This window comes from Sceloporus occidentalis, unplaced genomic scaffold, assembly GCF_023333645.1.
Source record: "Sceloporus occidentalis isolate IW3139 unplaced genomic scaffold, rSceOcc1.0.p SCAF_22, whole genome shotgun sequence".
In the NCBI taxonomy this organism is placed as follows: Eukaryota; Metazoa; Chordata; class Lepidosauria; order Squamata; family Phrynosomatidae; genus Sceloporus; species Sceloporus occidentalis.
Genome location: NW_028317002.1, coordinates 9,759,861 through 9,783,659, shown reverse-complemented (window position 1 = coordinate 9,783,659; position 23,799 = coordinate 9,759,861). Strand labels below are relative to the sequence as shown.

General features: G+C 39.4%; 1 pseudogene; it reads left to right on the top strand.

Annotated features, from left to right (window-relative positions):
- The first annotated feature begins 892 nt into the window (after nt 1-892).
- On the top strand, nt 893-21,851 carry LOC149300991 (multidrug and toxin extrusion protein 1-like; annotated as a pseudogene).
- Nucleotides 21,852-23,799: the final 1,948 nt, after the last annotated feature.

Below are 23,799 nucleotides of genomic sequence, written 5' to 3'. Positions count from 1 at the left end.
CATTTACAAAATATATATATATATAAAAAATAAATAAAATAAAAAAATGTAAAAAAAATATATAAAAAGATAATCATAAATTTTTTTAAAAACCTTACATCCCATTGCCCTAGCATAACATTTACCCAGTATAACCCTCCTGCCCCCCGTTCACAACCCCCAAACCCATTAAGCCATATGCATGTTCCCTGGTGCTGAGAAAGTATGGAAAATCTATATAAATTAGGTATTTCTGAAATCAGGACACCTGAATTGATAAACTTGGAGGGGATTTCCATCACTTTACCTAATTTTGTGAGGATTCAGAGGGAAAATGTAAAAGAAATTAGGTGTTTTTTTTTAATTTTCGCTAGTTTTTACTAAATTTCTCATTCTAAATTTTCAGCTAATCATCCAACTATGGTATCAAAAGAAAGCTCTATCTCTCCTTGAAAAAACAATATATAAACGGACATAGCGCAAAAATGGCAAAATTGCTCTGGGACTTGAGGTACCAAAAACCCCTGGGATTGAAGGGGTTAAATCAGTAAAACATAATAATAACATTGTGTGTCAGCCTGATATTTTGTCGCACAAATAAACACCTGCAAAACGGGAATTTTAGTAAGTGGAATAAGGCCATTGTGACTCTCCTGCCCCTGGGGCCCCATTTGGTTTTAATCCTCCCCCGTTTACATACTTTTCAATAGGTCATATAAAAAGTCTTAGGCCAGCCCTGCCGACTTCGTATTCCTGAAGCACATCCCTAGCTTCTGCAACAACCCGCCCTCCAAGTTATCTGTTTGCTTAGCTCCTCAGACTGTATTCAGTGGGCGGATCTGCCGCAGTCACACATATAGCGGGGATGATTGACACTGCCAGGGACAGCGATGAGTCCGTGGGGTAATGCGCAATGACCGGAATGGAGTCCAAAAGCGGAGCGGAGAGCTCGCCTCTAAGAGGAAAGTCTAGCTGTCTACCCTGGTGTCTTCTCCGGCTTCTGCCTGCTGGATTCGTGGGTGAAGTGAAGGAGTTATGTGCGATGGCTGGACCTTTGGTAATGGGAGTAGTAGACTTTGTTTAAATACGTTGTATTAGTTAATGCAGAATATTGGTTTATTTATATTCAAAGTATTATTTATACAGAATGCAAGGTAATTTACGAGGTCATGTTAACTTATTCAGACTGACAGTTCTGCCTGTTCTGTTCCCATGTGATTGCTGTAAAGCCCGTATAGCAACATTTTATGCTGTTGTCCTCTACAAGAGCTATTTGCCAGCAGCAATGCATGGAGAGAATGTGTGCAGTGCGGAGATACTAGATGTGTGACCACAGCCCGCACACGAATCATGTATGACAAATATACTTACAGATACTTTCAGTAGTTCAGCACTTTGTATGTGTTCCCAGTATTTATCTATCTATATAAAATATATAGGTACCTTGCAACGCATCCCCGTAATTGCCTATTTTTCAATGTATCTGTAGATAACTTACAGTTGAAACAAGAATAAAATGAATTATTTAAGCTACAAATTTCCATCTCTAAACGCCTTACATTTTGTTTTTCAGTTTCTGTCTAATATTCTGGTGTTCCTGGTGAATATAGTGAGCTCTATTTTCTGTGGACATTTAGGCAAGATTGAGCTGAACTCTGTGATACTCGCTATTGCTGTAGGTATTACTTCTTCATACAGTTTACATTGTAAATTACACTGGATTTACCATTTGTTCTGTCTGGGCTACCTTTGTCTCTAGGTATCTCTTTAGTAGAGTAAACCTCCATTATTGTATTTGAAATCAACCCAGAGCCACCTGATTAGGGAAAATCAGCCCTAGTAAGTGACCCAAGGGTAACATTTAAAGAAGTTGGAATGGTAGCAAGTTTGTATTTTTTGATATTTATTCTCATTTTTGGTTGGCTGCATCAAACTGAATTCTAGCAGTTGTCTGGTGACAACAACAAAACCATGCTTGGCACACAAAGGGTGCATGCATATGTCTGTTTAGCATACAGTCTGTTGTCTAACAGTGTATAATAGTCAATATTCTTACATATTTTAAAACAGAGTACTACGCAACATTATTCATGTTTTTGTGACCCCAAGCCATACCTTCATATTGTTTAGCATAAGTGACTGACCTATCTAGAAGGGTGATTTCAGATCAGTTATTTCCAACAGTTTGTGGATAGTCACAAGGCTTGGCTTGAAAACAAACTAATCAGGTTAAACTTAGCTTTTTTCTGCCATATCCTTACAAATAACTGGTATTACAAGCCTGACACCAAAAGCAACATGTTATATAAATGCATTTAAATTAGAAGATATGAATTTCATTCAGTAGTGGAAGAACAGGATTTAAGGCAAGTATTTTAGCCTACATATTTGGTGTCATATTGGAAGCCCAAGGGCGATTGAGACTAAGAAGATTTTTTACAGACAAAATCCTACCTGAAGAAAACATTACATTCATTCTATCAGGGTTTTACTAGATTTTTCCTTGTTCCCTGCTTCTAAATAGCATGAGTTCTTCCAGGTTAAAAAACTGGACATTATATGTCTAGACAAATACTTTCAGACATTAACCAATAATCTGTAACGGTGTGTGACTTTTTCTTTTAGGTCATAAATGTTACTGCAATGTCTGTTGGGACAGGCTTGGCCTCTGCACTTGATACACTCATATCTCAGGTATGATTAAAACAAAATTCTTAAGTGAAATGACCTGTATATTTGCATCAGTAGCCAAAAACAGTGCCTTCTTAACACATGGGTACACTAGGCAGTGGCCCAGGGGCCCCACATTCTTGGAGGCACATGGGGAATCAAAATGGGATTCACCACGGAGCCGCTAGAACAGTAGTGTATCTATGGGGGCGGGCTGTGAGGCTGCCCCAGGTGCACAAAGCAGTAGGCAAGGGATGTACTGGGATACCAGGAGATTTCCTGATAGGCCGCCACCTCTGGGCTGGTGCAGTGTGCAGACAAGGAACCATCAGGGCTGGTCTGGGTAGCAGGTGGCCACAGGGTGCCCGCTGCCCCATGAGCAGGGCCAGTTGGGGAAATCACTATCTTTCTGTAACCGGCCTAACATTAAGGGAGGGAAAGATTTGACAAAACCCTGCTTCCGTATTCTCTAATTACTATGTGCTGGCAATTAATGCCGAATGCCGGGATATGGCATTATATCCTGGCGCTCTACATCAATTGCTAACTCATAGTACATAGGGAGCACCAAAGCAGAGGTCTGGAGTGACAGAATTTGCACTCCAACTACAGAATGGAAGACATAGGATGAAATATAGAGAATGGGAGAAGAAAAGGAGAAAGGTAACAGATATGAGAAAAGGAGTAGTGGATGGGGAGAAAGGGATGTTGTAAGGTCAAGTGTGAGTATGTTTGTATGTATGGACAAGCCTCCATGTGTATGTATGTGTGTATGGGCAGCCGTGTGTAAGGGCAATGTATTTATGTGGATGGGCAGATGTGTATGGGGCAGTCTATGTGTATATGTGTGTACGATCACTTTCTTCGCTTAAACGGTGTTGCTGTAATGCCTTAATGTCGAGGCATTCAGCAACACCGAGATCGGCATCAGGGGCCATCTCTGGCCCCTCCCCAGTGCCGCTGTATTGTGGCGGACACCCTTTTTAAAAGAGGGTAAACTTCAATGGTGTTGCTGAAATGCCTCGATAACAAGGCATTGAGCAACCCCGAACACTCACTCCGTGCCCACTGCGAGTGATTTTGGCGTCCTTTGAAAAAAAAAAAGGTTGGAAAAAAAGAACCAACAACTCAGGCTTGCTTCCCCTAGCCAGCTAAATGTTTTCATATTGAAAGCATCATGGGGCAGCACCTGATGTGTACCCACACAGCGATAGGCATATCAAGTCAGTCTGTTCACGTCAATTTTTACAATCACTTACCTCTGAAGAAGGCAGTATTGGCAAAATGTACCAGGTTCCCCACAAAATCATTTTTGGTGTCAGTACATAAATTCAGAGACTACCAAAGTGTATTTTAACAAAATTGTACAATTCTTATTTTTATGTGCTTGTTTTTATTAAGTAATTTGTTTACAACAATATTGAACATAAAAATAATTGTTTTTATACTACCACTGTCCACCAACTACTGCCCACTCAAACACGCCACTAATGTACATTCTTTCCTCTGAGCATTAGGGAACTGCACTCTGGAGTTTGTAGCCGCAACAGGATTTCTCTTATTTTCCTGCTTCACTGGTTTCTTCTTTCTGCTGGTGCAAAGAAAGCCTTATCTTAGTCAAAAGACCTTAATGCAAGACAACTAGCATTTTCTAATTTGGTTTCCTCTCCTAATGTCATTTCACCTCACACACTCACAAATGCTGCTTGAATCAATCAACAGTTTTCAGAAACTTAATAAGAGGATGAAGATATGTTATTGGGAATGATTAGTTATGCACATCCAGAGAGCAGGGAGCCAAAATGGCACCCACAGAAGATGTGTTTTAATAACTATACGTTACTTATTTTTTTTTTATATTTATAAATATTTATTGGGGTTTGTGTGACGTTTTTTTTTTTTGTCAAGTCTCATTTATTTATAGTAATGCAAGAAAGAAGTGTCACAATGGAGCCGCAAAATACATGCAGAGGTGTAACAAAGACAATTCCAAATAAATCAGACTAAGATACATGTATACAAATTTTGCGAGACTTATGCTACACCTTACCAGATCGTGAATACATAGTGACAACCTTTACAGCATAAATGAGAATATGTTACTTATTTTAACCTGTAAACACAGATATGTGAGTTTATTTAGTTTATAGTAACTATTGTCTATGTAAAAATCCAAAGTATTGTGTAATAATTTACGTGTTCATTCCATCTTGTTTTAGACATATGGCGGTAAAAATATGAAACAAATTGGAATTATTTTACAGAGGGGGATTCTGATCCTGTCTCTGTTTTGTTTTCCATGCTCGGCCATCTTCATTAACACTGAATACATCTTGCTTCTCTTCAGACAGAACCCTGAAGTCGCCAGGTTAGATTACACTTCATTTATACCTTTATTTTACAAAATCAACTAAAATACATGTTAGCTTTTTGGATTGTAACACATTACTGAGCAAATGGTAGGGTTATAGCGTGCAACAGAGTCAAACGCAAAGGAACCACTATTTCATCTGTTTCCCCTTGAGAATAAACTACAGTTCTGTATACAGAAAAAAAGGTTAGAATTGTGGTTTTATCACACTTTGTTCCAATAAACTTCCTTTATCTTATTTAGATTGAAATTTTACTCAGTCATGTGATATTTTGGGTGATCCCCTGCTCAAACACCAAACTTAGCAGATTCTTTATGAAAATGCTAATGAATGAAATTCATTAGTCAGAGTGCGCAATTCAGTGATAACGACTGACCCATTGTAATTAATTGTGCTAACATAACACAAAAAAGTCTAAAATGCAGCTGCTAAAAAACATTATAGTGTGCAAAAACTAGAGCTGTTTTATGAAAGAAAACAACACAATATTTTAATAAACTGTTGCAAAGGACAAAGTGCTCCTGGACAGTGATTGGCCAGCATCTACTTCTGAATTTGAACACAGAAACTATTCAATTACTGCTTCTATAAAGGAATCCGTTGGTGTAACCAGCAGAATACTCTAGTTACCTGTCTCAATACTTAGTGCTACAAAAGCAAATGGTCCTGCATACTGGCAGCTGATCTGTAGCTGGATCAGCTTATCAGCATGCAGGAAAAAAGTATCGGAATCCTGTTTACATGACCACTAACTGATTAACCCCTTCACGACCATGCCCGTACATGTACGGGTTCACAATGCATTGTCACAATGCTAAATTTAGACTAGTCTGTATTAACATATCTGTATCTTTTTTAATGTCTTAAATTGGTGTTTCATTTGTGTCTTCTTAATAAAAAAACCTCTTAATATAACAGTGAAATGAATGACTAGGAGTAACTTTCAGTTTTCCTTGTAGGTTAACACAAGCATATGTGATGATATTTATCCCAGCACTTCCTGTAAGTGGGTATTTACTCTGGAAATATTAGTGTACTTTTGTCCCCCAAATTCATGTTTTGATTGTATTTATTAGGTTTTCCCAATAGAGGACACCCCTCTTGCATATTTATGTTATGGGGCAGAAAGGCAAAGTATTTGTGTGGCTCATTGATGCCCTGCAACAAGTTACAGCATCAAATTTCTTGCTTTCTGCATCCACAAGGTGTACAGTATGAAGGAAAACTGTGGAATGTCGAATACAAGAAATGGGGTGGGGGCTATTGTCATCTGATTCCTATAAAATGTCTATGCTTAAGGGCAGACCATCTTGCATCTTGCACTTTAGTGATATAAATAACTGCTGGTGGTCTATGAGTAGATTTAGAAAACTGTTAATGTATTTGCTTAAGAAAAAGGAGAAGGCCAGCAGGAGCTTGTTTGAGAAACTAATTTTGCTACATTTTCACTTATTATGGTCAGAGCAGGCCTTAGGTGTTCTGGCGCCCTGTGCAGACTACTCCTCTGGCGCCCCCCCCAACCCAAAAAAAGAAAGGAATAAAAACTTGTAACAAAACTCCCCTTTCTCACTATCTATCCCCCTGTATCACTATCTACCACCTCTGCCTCTTCTCACTGATCCCCCCCTCTTCTTACTGCCCCCCCCTGCCACTTCCCCTTACTTACCTTGTTGAGTCCAGCGGTGGGAGCAGGAGGCGTCCGTCTTCCCGTGGTGCGGGCTTCACAGCTGAGCGCCGGAATATTCTGGCGCTCAGCATAAAACGCGGCACCGCGATGGAGTCACGGAGAGTGAGGGGCGCCGAGCGGTTGCTGAAAACTTCACAAGCGACTGCTCGGCGCCCCTGCCCGGGACATAAATGAAAACATTGTTTTTTTTTCTTTGTTTTAACTTTATTTAACATCCTCCATGTTAAATAAAGTTAAAAAAACTTTATTTAACATGGAGGATGTTAAATAAAGTAAAAAAAAACAAAACAAAAAAACCCCCGATGTTTTAATTTAGGTGCAGAGGGGGCGGCAGCGGACGCGGCGGCGGCGGCTTCGGACCCCGCTGTGGCGGCGGCGCCCCCTGGAGTGTGGCGCCCTGTGCGGTCGCACAGGTCGCACACCCCAAAGGCCGGCCCTGATTATGGTTATATGCAAACCATATCTTTGTTATAGATCATCATAAGACAATTGACAGTCACAGTCCTTCTTTTTCTCCAAATAGTTTACATAGAATGTTAAGACCCATATGTCGTACAACTAGGCTGTGATGGCCATCTATTCTGCACATTATTACTGATGTATAGACATGTTGGGGTATCTATGTTGGGGTCAGGCCTCATGTATATGGAAGACATAGAATACTGCATAAATATGTCCAGACCTACATATACACCTCAGGAACCCTGTAGTTCTTTGTTTTAGACAGTGATCGAAAGGAAACTTTGTTTAAAATGGATATCATTCTAACAATACACGCTAAAGATACACCACAATCAACCTACAATTACCACCTATTTGTTACATCAAATATCAAATCACAAAGACAATTCTTTTATCCAAAGATCTCTGGGCAAACAAGGTTCCTAATTGTATATAATCTTACCACCTTACCACAATTAGACTACAATGCAAATCAATGAACAAATCCCAGCATATGCTGTATAGCCCATAATATTACACGGTTCAGAATATAATTATTTATCTAACAATCCTGCCAAGTGATACCAAGAAGACCAGTTATTACAATGCAACAATACTAGGCCAATACTTTTACTTACCGTTGGTAATCTACAACATATAATTTAAGGTCCCTTATTTGGTTATAAATGTAGAGAACTGATATCTATTATTAACAGTATTTCTTATTTCAGTTATATCTCACTGAGACTGCAGATAGAATAGGATATAACTATGCTACTATTATCTTGGGATGAGTTCAATCCACAATATAAATAAAACTAGACATCAATTAAAAATATTTAAAATAAAAGGAAACCTTAAGATGTTACCTAGGAACTCTGTGGGGAGTGTAGTTAATAAGCATCCTCAACCAGTCATAAATTCTCAGCTTCTAGGGGTTGTTCCGGTTCTCTCCTTTTTCTTCATTCTCCCTATTTAACGATTATCTCCCTCTTATCAGTTTCTTGCCCCATGTTTGTACGTGGGAAGAACTTTGGGTAAAGTCTGGGTTTTCATTTGTTACGGGTGTGTTTTAGTTAACAATAATTAACTTGGCCCCTGGGGACCCTAATCAGTAGATGGCACTCTTTCCCCATGTATGTATACCTTAACTGCCACATATTGATCCATTGAATACAAGAATTGACTTTAGATTAAAATATAATAATGCATGACTGAAATACTTTTATTGGTTATATTATTTCCCTAGATATAGAATTGTCATATTGAGTTTATCAATAGATATGATAATCAAATGGGATTGATTCCAAAATACAGGTAACATGTTGCACTGTTAATTAAGTACTTTTTGGTATTATGTATGGAATCAATTTGTATACATATTATTTGTATTTTGCTGATTCTACTAATGCTACAATATGTTAAGAGTTCAGACTTTGGCCCTTGCTGAAATAACAAACAGTTCAGTTTATGTTAAATGTTTATGCTCAGACAACTGCAATAAGTGATTTTCTTTAAAGGTCCTTGGTTGGTGGTGTCTCAGGTTGCAAAGTTCACCTCTTCTTGTTTACCCACCTGTTTTTGTATCCGTCTTTTGTAAACATATCAGGGTCTTCTATTGTCCCTCTCAGAGCCACCAAACATTAGTCTATCTTGACCCTTGCATATTGGAGTTAAAACAGTGTTTGGCAATATCCCGGCTGTCTATGGGACCTAAGGCATCAAATGTCATAACAGACTCAAACCATAATCAGTCCTTGGTTTTGTAAATTCAGGATATACACAAAAATGTGTGTGTCATCATTGGGCCACTCTAACGGTCTTTTTTTGATTGACCGAGCAAGCTCAATATGTATATAGATAGGTTGAACCCAGTGACTGGCACAGCAGGATGGGGAGAAATATATATCCTGCTTATCAGCACACATGCGCACTATACTCAATGTCAGCCAGCACCAGGGTGTCTAATATGACTGCACAAAGCATTCCTATTGATCTCCATGGGAGCACTTTCTTGACAGTGATTGGTTTTTAACAAGGTAAGTGTTGAATGCATAGTAAAGTGCTTGTAAAGTACATTAATATGCATTTTTCGTTAGCGGTGCTGTATGAGCTACAGGAATGTTAATTTAATAAGCAAATACATTGGAATTGCCCTTTTTTATTCTTTTTGTTGATTCCTGTTTTTGTTTTTTCAGGCTGTCTTCCTTTATCTGCTACAGACACAATACTTAAACAATCAGGTACAATCAATGCAGCTACATATATTTTATTGTAGTGCATGTATGCAGTTGATTTAATGCTTGTAACTACTTAACCTGGCATCTGTGTCATTTACCTTAAACCAGTGTCAAACAAGTGTGGATTAACCCCTTTAGGACTGGGTTTTTGCTGCCACTTTTCCAGGAATAGTGTACCCACACAACCTATAGTATTGTTTTGTTAAAGAACCCACAGTAGTTTTAATGCCATTTTATATGTGTAGTCCAACATTTAGTATGAATAATTTATAAAATAGAAAAACCGTTAAACTGACAAAATTACCTTTAAAATGCAAGAATTCAAGTGTCCTGCTTTTGTAAATATAACATTTTCTATAGGAATTCCATATATTTGTGTAAATTATAGGGCAAATATTAGAAAGTACATCACTGTTTCACAGATATTTTTTTTATTTAGTATGCTGGGTTTGTAACTGGAATATTTAACAAAGAAACCAAAAACACATGTAACAGAATTTACATAGAATATACACTCGTGTTATTTTTTTCTCATTTCTTTTGCTGCATATAAATATTTTGTATGTTTTAGGGCAGGGGTGGGCAATTAATTTTCCCATGGGGCCACATGAGAAATTGGAATGGTTTTAGAGGGCCAGACCTCTACAAACTACAAACTCCGAAGCCTTGTCCATTTTGTTAACTTATGTGCTGTTTAATAAAGTTATTCAAGCCTACGTCATTGGTAGAGGTGCTTGAATAAGTAAGGCCTGAATAACTATTAGCACAGCACAGAAGTGAACAAAATGAACAAGGCTTCGGAGTGCATACCGTATTTTTCGCTCTATAAGACGCACCTGCTGATAAGACGCACCTAGATTTTAGAGGAGAAAAAAAAGGAAAAAATATTTTGAGCTAAAAAATGGGCTAAAATATTTATTACAATAACTGAATAAGCTATGAACACAGTAAGACACACACAGACACAGTAAGACACACACAGACACAGTAAGACACACACAGACACAGTGAGACACACACAGACACAGTAAGACACACACAGACACAGTAAGACACACACAGACACAGTAAGACACACACAGACACAGTGAGACACACACAGACACAGTAAGACACACACAGACACAGTAAGACACACACAGACACAGTGAGACACACACAGACACAGTAAGACACACACAGACACAGTAAGACACACACAGACACAGTGAGACACACACAGACACAGTGAGACACACACAGACACAGTAAGACACACACAGACACAGTAAGACACACACAGACACAGTAAGACACACACAGACACAGTGAGACACACACAGACACAGTAAGACACACACAGACACAGTAAGACACACACAGACACAGTGAGACACACACAGACACAGTAAGATACACACACACACACAGTAAGACACACACACAAACACAGTAAGACACACACACACAGTAAGACCTCCCTCCCTTTGCCAAATCTTACTTGTTGGTATCATAATTGAAGACCCATAGAAATGCAGACAAGCTGTCCATGTTTTATTCTGCTCATACTACTATACTATATAAATAATGTGTCTTGATAAATGGTCTCATTGTTGCTTTTTCTCAGGTTGGTCTAGAAATTGCCTCCAAGAATGGGGAACCTTCATACACCTGGCGATTCCTAGCATGCTAATGATGTGTATAGTGTGGTGGAGCTTTGAAATAGGAGAATTCTTAGTAGGTTAGTTGCTACACAAAATGTAGACACATTTGTGGCATTTTTATGTTTAAATTGTGTGTCTTTGTAATAATTATGTTAGATAACCCTTACTGTGTGTGTGTGTCTATTTTGTAGAATGTCTGTACTGTCACAGTCATGAGCTTTGAGTGCAGTCTACAGGTATCTATAAGCACATACACCTATCAGCCATAACATTATGACCAGCGGCCTAATATCATCGAGGCATGGACTCCACTAGACCTCTAAAGGTGTGCAGATCCAGTAAGTCCTCTAAGTTGCGAGGCAGGGCCTCCATGGATGCATCCTGGTGCCGTGTATTCTACAGGTAAGTGAGGCGCACGCACCTGGCCATCCACGTTGTGTAAAAGAAAACGTGACTCATCAGACCAGGCCACCTTCTTCCATTGCTTCGTGGTCCAGTTCCCATGCTCACATGCCCATTGTAGGCCCTTTGACAGTGGACAGGGGTCAGCATAGGTACCCTGACTGGGCTGGGACTACGCAGCCCAATATGCAACAAACTGTTATGCACTGTGTTATGCACACCTTTCATCAGCAATTTGAGCTACAGTAGCTTGTCTGTTGGATTTGACCACACGGGCCAGCCTTCTCCCCACATATGTATCAATGACCCTTTGACTGCTCATGACCCTGTTCCCATTTCAATGTTTTTCCTTCCTTGGACCCATTTTGATAGGTGCTGACCACTGCAGACCGGGAACATCCCACAAGAGGTGCAGATGCTCTGACCCAGTCATCTAACCATCACAATTTGGTCCTTGTCAAAGTCACTCAGATCCTTACGCTTGCCCATTTTTCCTGCTTCTAACACATTAAGTTTAAGGATGAAATGTTCACTTGCTGCCTAATATATCCCGCCCACTGACAGGTACCATGATAACAAGATTATCAGTGTTATTCACTTCACCTGTCAGTGGTCATAATGTTATGGCTGATTGATGTATATATATATATATATATATATATATATATATATATACATACAACATTATGTTACATATTTGTGATTAGGTCTTATCAGTGTGGTGGAACTTGGAGCAGAAGCCATAATGCTGCAGCTGGTGACATCGTGTTACATGGTAAGAAATTTTGCTGGAGCTAACTGTGAGCTCTTTGAATTTTTATAGTCAGGATAAACCAGGATATAATTATTTTCCATCACTGATCCTTAAGCCAGTCGATATACACCAATAACGGCACATACATTTTATATTGTGTATCATTGCATAATATTGATATGCTAGGATAGCCCCCTGCTTTCTGTTTTGCTTGCAGAAGACCTCATCTATCAACTATCTTTTAATTTCCATTTACTAATAATCAACACAGGACACACATGACAGGACACACAGGAAATCTTCAGACTCCTTCCTCAAACATTTGCTTACACCTTATGTTTCACCATATTCTCGTACATATCTTTTCTCCACTCTGCATACTGGGAACACCTAACCAATAATTGCATAAATATGATGCCTCACATTGTTGTATCTTTCCAACCTGACATTATGTCCCTGTCTTCAAGCCAAGGTGGCAGGCATTATGTAAGCCTTCCTTTATTGTCTTCTCATCAAGCTATTTGTTTTATTGGCTCTTGGCTTTTTAAACTATTTTTCATGGTTTATCTTGTTTATGTTTACAACTGCCCCATGCTGATAATTTAAAATATATATATTTTCTTCACAGCTACCTGTTGGTTTTTCAGTGGCTGCCAGTATCAGAATAGGTAATGCTTTGGGTGCTGGACATGTGAACCAAGCCAAACTCATTGCTAAAGTTTCTGTTGTATGTACTGGTAAGAACATTTTTTTGTTACACACGTTTTATTGAATGCTGTAACAATTATACTATAAAACTAGTATCAGAATAACAGATACTATATGTTGAATGTTGCACAACTGTATAGCATTGCAAAGTTGTTTACACAACCCCACTTGCATAGTACTTAGTTATGTTCTTATAACCATAGCAGCCAATGGGTTGTTACACTGGTTGCTGTAGTGAGAAGACAAAATGTTGCACTAGAACAGGGGTGTCCAAATTTTTTCTGCAGTGGGCTACTTCATCAGAATTGTATACGTTCGAGGGCCACACTCATTTATATATAGCCTTTAATAAGATATGCAGATTAAAATAAAGTAAATGACACAAAGCCTTTACTTTTCCTCTCACTGATTTCTGGGCCTAGAAAGTTTTGTGACTACAAATTCAGGATTCAGGATAAATAAAAATGAAATAGTTCTATTTATTCTAGGGATGCACCAAAATGAAAGTTCTGGACCAAAACCGAAAATTCAGGGTTCACTTAGCCAAAAATGACCCCCCACCTTTAAAAGATAACAAATCCCACACTTTTAATAAAAGTATGTTACAAACCAAAATTGTACAAAAATGTTAATAACTATGTATGTGTCACGTACAAGTAGTTTGGAGACTCCGTGGTCAAGTAGGACTCCAGGAGAGAACAAGGTCAAACAAGCCGAGGTCAGGATTCCGGAGAGCAGGATAGTCGTATAACGTAGCCGAGGTCAGGATTCAGGAGATCAGGATAAACGGTAAACGTAGCGGAGGTCAGGATTCAGGAAAACCAAGAAGTCAGACGAGCCAGTATCAAACACGGGAAACAGTAATCAAAACGTTATCTGGGAGCTAGCACAAGGCATAGACAACCATCAGAAGGCAAGGCATAACTGAACTGAGCAGGTTTAAATAGTGAACCCCAACAAAACGTCATGACGTCACTTCCAGTGTCCGGGACTCGCGGCCATCATGAGTGTGGCATAACCTCCCTTCATATAGCCTTGCAGTTTGGGAGTTTGCGAGCGCTGGCGCAAGACGCCGTGTACCCAGAGGTCTGCCTCTCCTGCGTGGCACTTCCGAGGACGGTAGCAGTAGCGGCTGTGCGGTACAGGGGGGTCTCCCTCTTCCTCGAGGCGGCTGCTGCGGAGGTGGCTGTGCGTTGGAGGGGGGTCTCCCTCTCCTGCGTGGCGGCTGCTGTGGAGGTGGCCGTGCGTTGGAGGGGGGTCTCCCTCTCCTGCGTGGTGGCTGCTGTGGAGGTGACCGTGCATAGGAGGGGGGTCTCCCTCTCCTTCGTGGTGGCTGCTGTGGAGGTGGCCGTGCGTTGGAGGGGGGTCTCCCTTTCCTTCGTGGCGGCTGTTGCGGCAACGTGGGAACCGAGGACGGGTAAGTAACAGTATGTATATAATCTCTCTCTCTATCTATATATATATAATTATATATATATAAACAGCAATCTCAGGCATAACCAGATTCCAGCATGTACTGGTTGGCTGGGCATGATAGGAGTGTGACTGCTGTCAACAATCATATATAAATTAATATTGTTATATTTTTTTTCTCCAATGTTGGTGTGTTAACCACACTTTTATTAAAAGTAAGTAACACACCAAAATTGGACAAAAAATTCAACAATATGACTTGGCATGACGCTCCTATCATACCCAGGCAACCAGTAAATGCTGGAACCTAGGCATGATGGGACTGTGATTTCTATTAGAAATCACACTCCTATCATGCCAAGTCAGCCAGTACATGCTGAAAACTTGCTAGCTGCCGCCATTATGTATTGATGCTGCCAGCATGATGGGGTCTGCACATCACTTACAGCCACCCTGTACCATGCCCCCCAGTTACACATCCATGCTATCCCACACACTCATTCATATACTCATTCATTCACAGATTCATTTCCTCAATCATGCATACTCATTCAAACACCCTCCCCCACGCCCTTACCTGCACTGCAGCTCAATGCCGCTCACAGACTTCAGCGGGGGCTGCGGCCTCCCTCTACGTTCTCTTGTACTGCACAGAGGAAGCAGGAATGGAGCAGAGTCATGTGATGTCACGTACATTCACGTGACTCTGCTGGGTTCTGCTGACAAAAGACCCTCCCACATGTAAACAGCAGGGCCCTTGTGATCCTGGTTGCCCTGGCTGCTGATCTCACGCGGGTCACACCTCGAGGGCCGCATGTTGGACGCCCCTGCACTAGAATGTCAATATTGCCTTCCAATACTGTTAAGTGATTATCTTAATGTACTCACAGAGTTACTAAAGACAAAGACAGATGCTCCTGGAACAGAACTGATATACACTAGTTTCTACAGACAGTCCACACAGTGATTACTGGCTCCTTGAGAATATATAAATGCTCATGAAGGGAGTATTAAGCCTGATGTTTTATCTCAGAGCCAGTCAGGCTATTTCATTATTTGTTATTCTGGTGAATGCATATACTTGAGTAAGACACTTAACATTAGCAGTCATGCTATATCATATTACACTATTTAGAATTGGTTTGTGACCTTTTTGTTGGGGAAAATATACTGTTTTACTTTAAATATATGAAAAAGCATTGGATGTTGATGTGACCACAACATTTTAAGATCTTATGAAAGGTCCACTATAATATGCTTTAATCATTGCCCCATTGCCCCCCTCCTGTTTATTCCTGCCCTTATTCGTGTTTTGGTGCTGATAAACAGTTTTCTTTACTCTAGTTTTGCTTATTACAATGTGAAAAAAGATTTATTTTTTTTACTAATCCACTCTTCTTGTTTCATATTAGTGTTTATTTCTGTGCTGACTGCTGCTCTTGTCGTTGGATTGAAAGAATACGTTCCATTCATATTTACTTCAAATAGGTTGGTATTTACCTTTCTAATGTAAGCAATGATTTTACTAAGAATACATTAACCCCTTTGTGACAATGGCACATTTTATTTTTTGTACCCTTTGTGACAGTGTCTGTTTTAACATTTCTGTGGTGTTTGTGTTTAGTTGTAAATTTTCTTCTCTCTCATTTACTGTTCTCACACAAATTATATATCATTGATCGCTTTCTACACTTGTTGAAAGTCAGGATGTGCCAGATACATCAATCGTCATCAACTGGATGTTTTTCCGTCATATGCCTGCCACGTCAATTGTCGTCCAGGGGTTAAAAAGCAACGACAGTTTACAGGCAACAGGATTCCTAACCTGCATACAGGTTCTTTCGCTAAAAACGTGCCATCAAAATTTTTATCCAAGTTCATTGTTTTGCCACATTCAAGCCACTTTGTTTTAATTCCACTAACAACACGATTTACTCATGCCCTCTCATACTAATAATGCAAATAATATTTGTTAACAATTGCTTGAGAATATTATGCAAGAATTTTGCAAGTTTTTGGTGAGGGTATGTAAGCTGAATGAAAGCACATTCATCTTTTGCCATTTGTCTGAAATTCTCAAAATGAAGTAAAGAACATCAAACTCCTCCCCTGCAAAACAAATGATAAAAAAGACAGGAGTCTCCAGGACTCCCAAATAACCAAGGGACCCCTTCCAGCTCCCACCCTATGTGCTGTTGCGCAGAGGTAATACAATAAACCTCATGGGGATGCCTCAAGTAAACTCCCACCCCTGTGATTTTATCTTAACCATCCAATGCCTCGTTTTATGTTGGACAAAAAAATATTTTAAACCCCTTAGAAGTATTTAGTTCTCCTGCATATTGGGATGAGAGGGTTAAAGTTTTCAAAAACTCTTTATAGAGCCACAAAACCCCATCCTGTGCCTCTCCCCTTCTCTGTCCTGTGGGATTGAGGGGTATAGTATTGATTTAAATAGATATAAAAATCCTACCTCCACAAGCCTCGTCACTTTTTTTTTTTCTTGACACAGAGGAGAGAGAGGGACGCCCAGCAACCGCTAGGCGCCCCTCAGTCTCCTTCGCGAGGCCTCTAACTCCGTCGCGGTGCCAGCCTGTCATGCTGAGCGCCAGAATATGACGTCAGGGAAAGAGAGGGGGTTATATAGTGAGAAGGAAGGGAGAGGGGGGTAGATAGTGAGAAGGAAGGGAGAGGGGGGTAAGATAGTGAGGAGGGGGAGGGGGTAGATGGTGAGAAAGGAGAGGGGGTAGATGTGAGAAGGGAGGGAGAGGGGGTAGATAGTGAGAAGGGAGGGAGAAGGGGGTGGATAGTGAGAAGGGAGGGAGAAGGGGGTGGATAGTGAGAAGGGAGGGAGGGAGAGGGGGGTGGATAGTGAGAAGGGAGGGATAGGGGGTAGATAGTGAGAGGGGGTAATGGGTTTGTGAGAATGCATTAATGAATGTGTAAATTTGTGTGAATGGGTGAGAGAATAAATGATGTGAATTAATTAGATGACACAAGCAGGATGTTTGAGCCTTGGGGACCAAGATGACACAGGCATGATGTTTATGGGACAAAAATGGCACAGGCTGAGCTGTTTGGGGCCAAAGATGGTAAGTCCTATGTGTGTAATTTGGGTGCTGGTCAGGTTCTATATGGGCAGTGTGGACGCAGGTTTTTATGTGATTTCCAGTTGATCTATACCTGCAATGCTATGTTTCCATACATTATTATTGTATACCTGCAAATATGGGATTTGTATGTCTGATGCTATGCCTCCAGTGCTGAGTTCACATGTGAACAATAATAATAACAATATTAAATATATATATATGAGAGCTAACAGCAACCACACTCCTATCATGCCCAGGCAACCAGTACATGCTAGAAGCTGGGCATGATAGGAGTGTGCTTGCTGTTAGCAATCACACTCCTATCATGCCAAGTCAGCTAGTACATGCTGGAATCTGGGCATGATAGAAGTGTGATTGCTGTTAACAATCATATTTATATATATATATATATTAATATTGTTATTGATTTTTTTTGTCCAATTTTGGCGTGTTACTTACTTTAAATAAAAGTGTGAGTTTTTTTGTATGGTGGGGGTTCGTTTTCGGTTTCGGCCAAGTAAATGCTGAATTTTCGTTTTTTTCGGCTTAGTATATAGTGATAGGGGTTATGCTGCACTATTGTCAATGTCTGGCTCAATGTATAGTGATAGGGCTTACGATGTACCAGCGTCAATGTCTGCCTCAGTATATAGTGACAGGTGTTATGCTGTACCCCCGTCAATGTCTGCCTCAGTATATAGTGATAGGTGTTATGCTGTACCCCTGTAATGTCTGCCTCAGTACATAGTGATAGGTGTTATGCCGTACCACCGTCAGTGTCTGCCTTAGTATATAATAACAGTAATGCCGTACCACCTTCAATGTGTGCGCCAGTATATAAAACGATAGAAGCTATGCAGTTTTAAAGTATGTGTGTGTGTGTGTGTGCCACATAAGGATCCGCCCCAGGTGCCAAAATACACTAGGTATGCCCCTGTGTAAAACTCCCTTTGTGAACTAATCCCCAATTTGGCCTAGATTGAATATATAGTATTATACCTATGGTTAAAATATGCTTCTAAATATATAGAAATAATATATATTTTATACACAGAGATATTACTCACCTGGTTTCAAGGCTCTTGCTGCTCTTTTGCCCCATTTCATGTACTCGAAGCTATTTCCGTAAGTATACACACATTTTTTTACATGCCTTGTCCTTCCAATGAGTATCACATACTGTAGTATAGGGGTATAAATTTCCACAAATTTGCTTATTTATATAATAAAATAAAAATAAATTAAAGCTCCAACATCCTTATTAAATAAAAATGGAATCATGTTTTTGAAGCTCCAACATCCTTATTAAATACTGTATATTAATATAGTTGTATACACATGTGGATTGCACACATTTCCACAAGTACAATAGGCAACATGATGGCAAGTAGACACACATAAGGTGGTGGTAAATGCCATCAATAGAGTAAATAAAGACACTATAAGTGAATATACACATTTACTTACAGTAAATAATATACCCTTTCTACATTGCTAGTGAATCCACTTTTGTAGACTACAACTCCCACGATCCTTATGATCATCCTGCCTATGGAACACTTGAATTTTGGCCCATAAAAATGTACTTATATTGTTTATGTATGCCCTGATGGAAACTCTATGGTGAAGTGTAAGCACATTGAGCCAAATGGTTCTTATCTGCCTTCAAATGTTTTGCCTGAAGGATTGCTGGAATGTGCATTGTAATATTCTGCAAAATTTTGTAGAGTCAATGCCAGTGTTAAAGTATATGGTGGTCATACCAAATATTGTGAGCTTTGGTTTTAATGAAAATTATGTATTTTTGTTTGAGAAGTACCGTATATTTTGTCACACAAATTTGTTTTTCAGAAATGCCAAAATAAAAACAGGTTGTGTTAATAGACTTTTCGACACTATTGTGTATGTATACTTAGGTATAGCAAGATTAGGTTATGTCTACACACACCAACTAAATTTTTAGGGCACTAGAGAGGTAGTAGTAGTACGTAGCTGGCCACCTAAGCTTACGTATGACATATGTATCAGCAGAGGCGTAACTAGAAACCATGGGGCCCTGGTGTGAAAAATTGACACAGGCCCCCAACTTCAACAGCTGGTCTGTGCCTTCTTTGCCCCCAACATACATATGTAAGCATACTTACACAAATTACACACACTTACACAGTCTCACTAACACACACCATCTCACCCCACTTACACAATTACACATCCATGCTCATACAAACACACAATTACACATCCATGCTCATACAAACACACAATTACACATCCATGCTCATGCACACATACACAATTTTACATCCGTGCTCACACACACACAAATACACATGTATGCTCACTCACACACACAAGTATACATGCATGCTCACACACAGAAGAACGCATGCTTACACACACACAGAAGTAAACATGCATGCTCACACCTCCCACCTCCGCATACCTCTCAATGCTCCTGCAGCTTTCTCTCTGGCTGGTCGTGCACACTGTGCTTTCCTGTCTCCCTGTGCCAGTTCAACATAGTTTATATCAGTGCGGTCCAGGTCGAAAGGGCTCTTTTTAAACTATTTTGAACCGGTACGAGGAGACAGGAAGAAGGGGGTTGCAGAGGTCACACCGGGCCCCCTAGAGGCACTAACCCCTGTAGTTACGTCAGTGTGTATCAGGCACTTTAAAGGTTACCATAAATCATAGTTGTGTGTAGGTTGCCTAGTAACATATTTCACTATTGCTTTTAGATCACCTGTGGTGGAATATTACGGGGAACAGGAAAGCAGAAGATTGGTGCTACTGTGAATGCTGTTGTGTATTACATTATCGGTTTGCCTATAGGAATATCCCTGATGTTTGTTGTGAAACTGGGTGTTATAGGTAAAATCTGTATGATTAAAAGAGAGAAAGAAAAGCCAATTTGTGTGTGTGTAAAAACATCTACAAAAATCTAGCTAACCTCTGTATAATCTTAGATGGTAGCTGGTAACTATAGAATGACACACCTTTGTCCAGTCACTCTGGTTACTGATGTGCAAATGGTTTCATTTATTTTATTGAATTCCTGCACAAATTAGTGCTAGTTTATGGAAGAGCTTGGCATTTTATGTTATTACCATGTTTAAGACTGTGTTGTCTTTTCAAGGCCTTTGGTGTGGAATGATTAGCTGTGTTTTCCTTCAAGCCTCTATATTTGGAACGTATATTGTACAGTTAAATTGGGACAAAGTATGTCAAGAGGTAATGTCTATTTTTTCCTCACAATTGACGTTGGGTAAACTGTGCCTCTTGCAAACCAAATTTCTCTTAAATCCCTTTATATCAGGGATTTGTATATTTTCACGTTGTTTCAGAAGCACTTTTCCTCTCCTGTTGCTCCTCCCTGCTTTCATGTTTGTTTACTTAGCTTTTGCAACATTTTACACCAATATATATATTCACACCAATATATATTTTCACTGTAAATTTATGGCAAAAAAAAATTAAAGGAGCTTTAGAAAAGACAAAATGAACATCAAAAATGTTGCCTCACAAACAGTATAGTGCTTCTTGACAACATATCAGCTATAAAAAGTGCTGTAATTTATTTATTTATTTGTGTTGGCTTTTTTATTTTTCAGTCTGGCTTTTTTTCATTTGTATTTTTTTGGATGGCTCCTTGGCATCCTATATTGGGCAAAATATAGTTTCTTTGCTGATCATCTTTAGATTGACCCATGGCACCCAAAGGGTTCTTGGATGGATCTCATCCCCCCTTAGGTGGTCATGGGCTAGGTAGGATTATTTCATTTTGTTTAATCTCTATCCCAGAGAGCAAGGATGGAGGCAGAGGGCATGAGGTCTGGTCTTAATAAATGGCACTTAAATAACCTCCAGGGGATTAGATGGAGGGTGATACTCAGGCTTTTGATTGGCACCTCCCACAGATTTATTTTATAGCTGGCTCTCTCATCACCTGAGCAGAACACAGAAAAGGAGATGGGGCTATAATTGGATAGTATGCTTTTACAGTATTGTGACATAATTTTTGCACGTTTCATGCCTATAGGTATGTAAACGCTGAGTACACAAAAAGCGTGTGCAGAGTGGGGGGTGAGATAAAGGCTTGGGACACCATAATATGACATTTGTCTATAGTGTATTACAAGAATCCATATACCACAAAAACAGACACTACATCAAGTTCAGTGACTTCTATATTTACATAATAGTTTTTTATGACTCTAGGGTACTGGAAACTTTTTCTTTTGCTATGGGAGGTACTGGCACCCTCCATCAGCCAGACAGAAGACAACATGTTTTGATTTATCATATACTTCACCTTTAAGTGTTTATTTCTCATAATTATTTTCTTCAGGCTCAAATTCGAGCTGGAGTAAAACTAAAGAGAAAGGTTCCTGGTCCTTTCACTGCACAGACAGTGAGTCTCAATTCAGATGTGGATAAAAATGGTAGGTGATTTGTACAAAAAAACACTCATAAATTCCTAAAAGTTTCCATTACAGTCATAGTGTCTGGCTGCAGTGGCATTAGTCATATTTGGGTGAGCCGACTATGGTGAAGTAGTCCAATATAATTCCTACTGTCTCTTATATTGAAACAGATTTTGACTCGTGTGGTGTACAGGATAAAAACGATACTGGAAATATTATTTTGTCAGATATTTGTTCTGGTGACAAACCCACAGAAAAGTTGGAACAGAAAGAAGATTGTGTTACAGAAGTAGTTCTCTCGGTGAAGCAGCTGATAATTCGACGTGGGCTGGCAGTGGCTTGTGCTGTGACATCACTGGTTGTAGGTGTAATAGTTAAATGTTTAGTTAGCATTAAATAAATTATTAATGTTAATTTGAGATATCAGTGTAAACTGGAAATGGCAATATGTAACAAACTATTGTGTGAAATGCATTTTGATATTTGTCATAAAGAAAAATGAGATTTCACCTTCAAAGATTTGGGAGTTGGGCAAGAATGGGGCACAAGGGGTTTAATGGACACACACATACACTATATGGGCAAAAGTATTGGGACACCTGACCATTATACCATCAGGGACTTTTATGACATTGCTTTTTAAATACACAGCCATTATTATGTAGTTGGTCCTACCTTTGCATTTATAACAGCTTCTGGAAAGGCTCTTCCAGTTCCTCCTACAGGTCTTCGATGGGGTTGAGGTCAGGGCTCTGTGCGGACCAATCAAGTGCTTCCACACACCAATCTCATCGAACCATGTTTTTATGGACCTGGGGCATGGTAATGCTTAAACAGAAAAAGGGCATTCCCCAAACTGTTCCCACAAAGTTGGAAGCATAGCATTGTCCAAAATGTCTGGGTATGTCCCCTCCACTCTTTATCTCTCTTCATCTTTCTCTTTACCTCACCTTTTCCCTGTATTCGTCTTTTTTGTATATCGCCTCTCCTCTTTCTCTTATATCCTGTTTATCTCTCCTCCTCTTTCTCTCTCCTCCTCTTTTACTTTATCTCTCCATTTTTTTCCCTACACCTGTTTTTGTTTATCCCCTTTTCTTTGATACCACCTTTCTCATTATCTATACCCTTTTTGTCTATCTCATCTGTTCCATTTCTCTTATCTCCCCCATTCTTCATTATATCCCTGCTTTCTCATTATCTCCTCCGCTTCACATCTGTTTTTTCAATCTCTCATCCTTTGTCTCTCTCTTTATCTAACTTATTTCCCTTTAGCTATCTTCTTTTGTCCGGATCTCTTCTACTTTTCCACATCTCTCCCCTTTCTTGTCATCTTTCCTTTTCCCCCAATATTTCATATTTCCCCTTTCTTGTCTTCTATCATATTTCTCAATATCTCCCTCTTCTCTCTATCTTTCTTATCTTTCATATCTACATTTACTTGCAGAAGCACACACCATACTTTCCATACATTCACTCACAGTAGCACACACCATTCTTTCCCCTTACAAATCCAAAGAAATTATGGTAAAGGGAGAAAAAAAAAATCACTTTTACAGCAAAAATAAGTTTTGCAGTAAAAATGCAAGGAGCTCCAGGGATGAGATGGTTACTCACCTACCACACAGGCTAAAATCAGCCATTTAATAATATTTGCAGTTCATCAGGATTTCAAAAATTGCCTCCCTCTACCATTGGCTAAATTTAACCCCATCATCAAAGGGAACCCCATCATCAAAGGGATTAAAATTTATTATCGGGCATTTTTAAAAAGGGAATGTGACTTTTCATAGCTATATGATCACTGTAATAACATTGGCTACCACAGTGATCATTTAGCTTTTTTTTTTTAAACTAGTTTGTGTTTAGATGATTTCATTTATTCTCTAGGCAATTTTGATCTTTATTTATCTGCCTTTAGAGACCCCCCCAAATCATTTTTTTCACTTTAACTTAATATTTTTTATTCTTTTACAA